The sequence below is a fragment of the Siphateles boraxobius genome, unplaced genomic scaffold (genome assembly GCF_051911475.1).
Source record: "Siphateles boraxobius isolate OS27281-9 unplaced genomic scaffold, OSU_SipBor_1 207, whole genome shotgun sequence".
NCBI classification, from domain to species: Eukaryota; Metazoa; Chordata; class Actinopteri; order Cypriniformes; family Leuciscidae; genus Siphateles; species Siphateles boraxobius.
The window spans coordinates 607,995-613,994 of record NW_027508819.1 but is presented as its reverse complement, the minus strand read 5'-3'; positions in this window follow the sequence as shown (position 1 = coordinate 613,994).

Sequence of the window (6,000 nt, the reverse complement as noted above, 5' to 3'; positions counted from 1 at the left end):
TGCGGTGTGTATACGGTACAGGAGCAGCACGCGCTACATTGTTTAAACACATACTCTGTGTGCAGTGTGTATGCGGTGTGTGTTGCGGTGTGTATACGGTACAGGAGCAGCACGCTCTACAGTGTTTTCACACATACTCCGTGTGCAGTGTGTATGCGGTGTGTATACGGTATAGGAGCAGCACGCGCTACAGTGTTTTCACACATACGCCGTGTGCAGTGTGTATGCGGTGTGTGTTGCGGTGTGTATACGGTACAGGAGCAGCACGCGCTACATTGTTTTCACACATACGCCATGTGCAGTGTGTATGCGGTGTGTGTTGCGGTGTGTATACGGTACAGGAGCAGCACGCGCTACAGTGTTTTCACACATACTCCGAGTGCAGTGTGTATGCGGTGTGTGTTGCGGTGTGTATACGGTACAGGAGCAGCACGCGCTACAGTGTTTTCACACATACTCCGTGTGCAGCGTGTATGCGGTGTGTGTTGCGGTGTGTATACGGTACAGGAGCAGCACGCGCTACAGTGTTTTCACACATACGCCGTGTGCATGCGCTGTGTGTTGCGGTGTGTATACGGTACAGGAGCAGCACGTGCTACAGTGTTTTCACACATACGCCGTGTGCAGTGTGTATGCGCTGTGTGTTGCGGTGTGTATACGGTACAGGAGCAGCACGCGCTACAGTGTTTTCACACATACTCTGTGTGCAGTGTGTATGCGGTGTGTGTATGCGGTGTGTGTTGCGGTGTGTATACGGTACAGGAGCAGCACGCGCTACAGTGTTTTCACACATACTCCGTGTGCAGTGTGTATGCGGTGTGTGTTGCGGTGTGTATACGGCACAGGAGCAGCACGCGCTACAGTGTTTTCACACATACGCCGTGTGCAGTGTGTATGCGCTGTGTGTTGCGGTGTGTATACGGTACAGGAGCAGCACGCGCTACAGTGTTTTCACACATACGCCGTGTGCAGTGTGTATGCGCTGTGTGTTGCGGTGTGTATACGGTACAGGAGCAGCACGCGCTACAGTGTTTTCACACATACGCCGTGTGCAGTGTGTATGCGCTGTGTGTTGCGGTGTGTATACGGTACAGGAGCAGCACGCGCTACAGTGTTTTCACACATACGCCGTGTGCAGTGTGTATGCGCTGTGTGTTGCGGTGTGTATACGGTACAGGAGCAGCACGCGCTACAGTGTTTTCACACATACTCCGTGTGCAGTGTGTATGCGGTGTGTGTTGCGGTGCGTATACGGTACAGGAGCAGCACGCGCTACAGTGTTTTCACACATACTCCGTGTGCAGTGTGTATGCGGTGTGTGTTGCGGTGTGTATACGGTACAGGAGCAGCACGCGCTACAGTGTTTTCACACATACGCCGTGTGCAGTGTGTATGCGCTGTGTGTTGCGGTGTGTATACGGTACAGGACCAGCACGCGCTACAGTGTTTTCACACATACTCCGTGTGCAGTGTGTATGTGGTGTGTGTTGCGGTGCGTATACGGTACAGGAGCAGCACGCGCTACAGTGTTTTCACACATACTCCGTGTGCAGTGTGTATGTGGTGTGTGTTGCGGTGCGTATACGGTACAGGAGCAGCACGCGCTACGGTGTTTTCACACATACTCTGTGTGCAGTGTGTATGCGATGCGTATACGGTACAGGAGCAGCGCGCGCTACAGTGTTTTCACACATACTCCGTGTGCAGTGTGCATGTGGTGTGTGTTGCGGTGCGTATACGGTACAGGAGCAGCACGCGCTACAGTGTTTTCACACATACTCCGTGTGCAGTGTGTATGTGGTGTGTGTTGCGGTGCGTATACGGTACAGGAGCAGCACGCGCTACGGTGTTTTCACACATATGCCGTGTGCAGTGTGTATGCGGTGTGTATGAGGTACAGGAGCAGCACGCTCTACAGTGTTTTCACACATACTCCGTGTGCAGTGTGTATGTGGTGTGTGTTGCGGTGCGTATACGGTACAGGAGCAGCACGCGCTACAGTGTTTTCACACATACTCCGTGTGCAGTGTATATGCGGTGTGTGTTGCGGTGCGTATACGGTACAGGAGCAGCACGCTCTACAGTGTTTTCACACATACTCCGTGTGCAGTGTGCATGTGGTGTGTGTTGCGGTGCGTATACGGTACAGGAGCAGCACGCGCTACAGTGTTTTCACACATACTCCGTGTGCAGTGTGTATGTGGTGTGTGTTGCGGTGCGTATACGGTACAGGAGCAGCACGCGCTACGGTGTTTTCACACATATGCCGTGTGCAGTGTGTATGCGGTGTGTATGAGGTACAGGAGCAGCACGCTCTACAGTGTTTTCACACATACTCCGTGTGCAGTGTGTATGTGGTGTGTGTTGCGGTGCGTATACGGTACAGGAGCAGCACGCGCTACAGTGTTTTCACACATACTCCGTGTGCAGTGTATATGCGGTGTGTGTTGCGGTGCGTATACGGTACAGGAGCAGCACGCTCTACAGTGTTTTCACACATACTCCGTGTGCAGTGTGTATGTGGTGTGTGTTGCGGTGCGTATACGGTACAGGAGCAGCACGCGCTACAGTGTTTTCACACATACTCCGTGTGCAGTGTATATGCGGTGTGTGTTGCGGTGCGTATACGGTACAGGAGCAGCACGCTCTACAGTGTTTTCACACATACGCTGTGTGCAGTGTGTATGCGGTGTGTCTTGCGGTGCGTATACGGTACAGGAGCAGCACGCTCTACAGTGTTTTCACACATACTCCGTGTGCAGTGTATATGAGGTGTGTGTTGCGGTGCGTATACGGTACAGGAGCAGCACGCGCTACAGTGTTTTCACACATACTCCGTGTGCAGTGTATATGCGGTGTGTGTTGCGGTGCGTATACGGTACAGGAGCAGCACGCTCTACGGTGTTTTCACACATATGCCGTGTGCAGTGTGTATGCGGTGTGTGTTGCGGTGTGTATACGGTACAGGAGCAGCACGCTCTACGGTGTTTTCACACATACTCCGTGTGCAGTGTGTATGTGGTGTGTGTTGCGGTGTGTATACGGTACAGGAGCAGCACGCGCTACAGTGTTTTCACACATACGCTGTGTGCAGTGTGTATGCGGTGTGTGTTGCGGTGTGTATGAGGTACAGGAGCAGCACGCGCTACAGTGTTTCAACACATACTCCGTGTGCAGTGTGTATGCGATGCGTATACGGTACAGGAGCAGCACGCGCTACAGTGTATTCAAACATACTCCGTGTGCAGTGTGCATGTGGTGTGTGTTGCGGTGTGTATACGGTACAGGAGCAGCACGCTCTACAGTGTTTTCACACATACTCCGTGTGCAGTGTGTATGCGGTGTGTGTTGCGGTGTGTATACGGCACAGGAGCAGCACGCGCTACAGTGTTTCAACACATACTCCGTGTGCAGTGTGTATGCGGTGTGTGTTGCGGTGTGTATACGGCACAGGAGCAGCACGCGCTACAGTGTTTCAACACATACTCTGTGTGCAGTGTGTATGCGATGCGTATACGGTACAGGAGCAGCACGTGCTACAGTGTTTTCACACATACTCCGTGTGCAGTGTGTATGTGGTGTGTGTTGCTGTGCATATACGGTACAGGAGCAGCGCGCGCTACAGTGTTTTCACACATACTCCGTGTGTAGTGTGTATGTGGTTTGTGTTGCGGTGCGTATACGGTACAGGAGCAGCACGCGCTACGGTGTTTTCACACATATGCCGTGTGCAGTGTGTATGCGGTGTGTGTTGCGGTGTGTATACGGTACAGGAGCAGCACGCGCTACAGTGTTTTCACACATACGCTGTGTGCAGTGTGTATGCGGTGTGTATGAGGTACAGGAGCAGCACGCTCTACAGTGTTTTCACACATACTCCGTGTGCAGTGTGTATGTGGTGTGTGTTGCGGTGCGTATACGGTACAGGAGCAGCACGCGCTACAGTGTTTTCACACATACTCCGTGTGCAGTGTGTATGAGGTGTGTGTTGCGGTGCGTATACGGTACAGGAGCAGCACGCGCTACAGTGTTTTCACACATACTCCGTGTGCAGTGTATATGCGGTGTGTGTTGCGGTGCGTATACGGTACAGGAGCAGCACGCTCTACGGTGTTTTCACACATATGCCGTGTGCAGTGTGTATGCGGTGTGTGTTGCGGTGTGTATACGGTACAGGAGCAGCACGCTCTACGGTGTTTTCACACATACTCCGTGTGCAGTGTGTATGTGGTGTGTGTTGCGGTGTGTATACGGTACAGGAGCAGCACGCTCTACAGTGTTTCAACACATACTCCGTGTGTAGTGTGTATGTGGTGTGTGTTGCGGTGTGTACACGGTACAGGAGCAGCACGCGCTACAGTGTTTTCACACATACTCTGTGTGCAGTGTGTATGCGATGCGTATACGGTACAGGAGCAGCACGCGCTACAGTGTTTTCACACATACTCCGTGTGCAGTGTGCATGTGGTGTGTGTGGCGGTGCGTATACGGTACAGGAGCAGCACGCGCTACAGTGTTTTCACACATACTCCGTGTGTAGTGTGTATGTGGTTTGTGTTGCGGTGCGTATACGGTACAGGAGCAGCGCGCGCTACAGTGTTTTCACACATACTCCGTGTGTAGTGTGTATGTGGTTTGTGTTGCGGTGCGTATACGGTACAGGAGCAGCGCGCGCTACAGTGTTTTCACACATACTCCGTGTGTAGTGTGTATGTGGTTTGTGTTGCGGTGCGTATACGGTACAGGAGCAGCACGCGCTACAGTGTTTTCACACATACTCCGTGTGCAGTGTGTATGTGGTGTGTGTTGCGGTGCGTATACGGTACAGGAGCAGCACGCGCTACAGTGTTTTCACACATACTCCGTGTGCAGTGTGTATGCGGTGTGTGTATGCGGTGTGTATACGGTACAGGAGCAGCACGCGCTACAGTGTTTTCACACATATGCCGTGTGCAGTGTGTATGCGGTGTGTGTTGCGGTGTGTATACGGTACAGGAGCAGCACGCGCTACAGTGTTTTCACACATACGCTGTGTGCAGTGTGTATGCGGTGTGTATACGGTACAGGAGCAGCGCGCGCTACAGTGTTTTCACACATACTCCGTGTGCAGTGTGTATGTGGTGTGTGTTGCGGTGCGTATACGGTACAGGAGCAGCACGCGCTACAGTGTTTTCACACATACTCCGTGTGCAGTGTGTATGTGGTGTGTGTTGCGGTGCGTATACGGTACAGGAGCAGCACGCGCTACAGTGTTTTCACACATACTCCGTGTGCAGTGTATATGCGGTGTGTGTTGCGGTGCGTATACGGTACAGGAGCAGCACGCGCTACAGTGTTTTCACACATACTCCGTGTGCAGTGTGTATGTGGTGTGTGTTGCGGTGCGTATACGGTACAGGAGCAGCACGCGCTACAGTGTTTTCACACATACTCCGTGTGCAGTGTGTATGTGGTGTGTGTTGCGGTGCGTATACGGTACAGGAGCAGCACGCTCTACGGTGTTTTCACACATACTCCGTGTGCAGTGTGTATGTGGTGTGTGTTGCGGTGTGTACAGGTGCTGGTCAACGAATTAGAATTATTTTAAATAGTGCAATCATGAAATTCTTTGAATGCATTTTTTGTGCAGAAAGCAAATCAGGTGTTCACCGCACCTGTCCTACTCGTTAGACTAATCACAGAACTCGTTATCTGGAAAAAAATTTGCTCAGCTGAGCTTTCCAAAAGGCCCATTTAGGCCATTTAACTGTGACACTGTTGTTTTATTGAATTAGAATAATGGTGAAAGCGTTTCATTGAATTGCAATAATTTTTATTATAATTACAATCATCACTTTCTCAGTATTTTGTGGCTGCCCCTTTGGCTTGTATGACTGCCTGAAGTCTCCGCGGCATCGATTTGACCAGCTTGTCGCAAGTTTCCGCACTCACAGCTTCCCAGGCAGTGGCGATGTTCTGCTTCAGTTGGTCCAGCGTAGTAGGCTTTCTGTCGCGAATTTT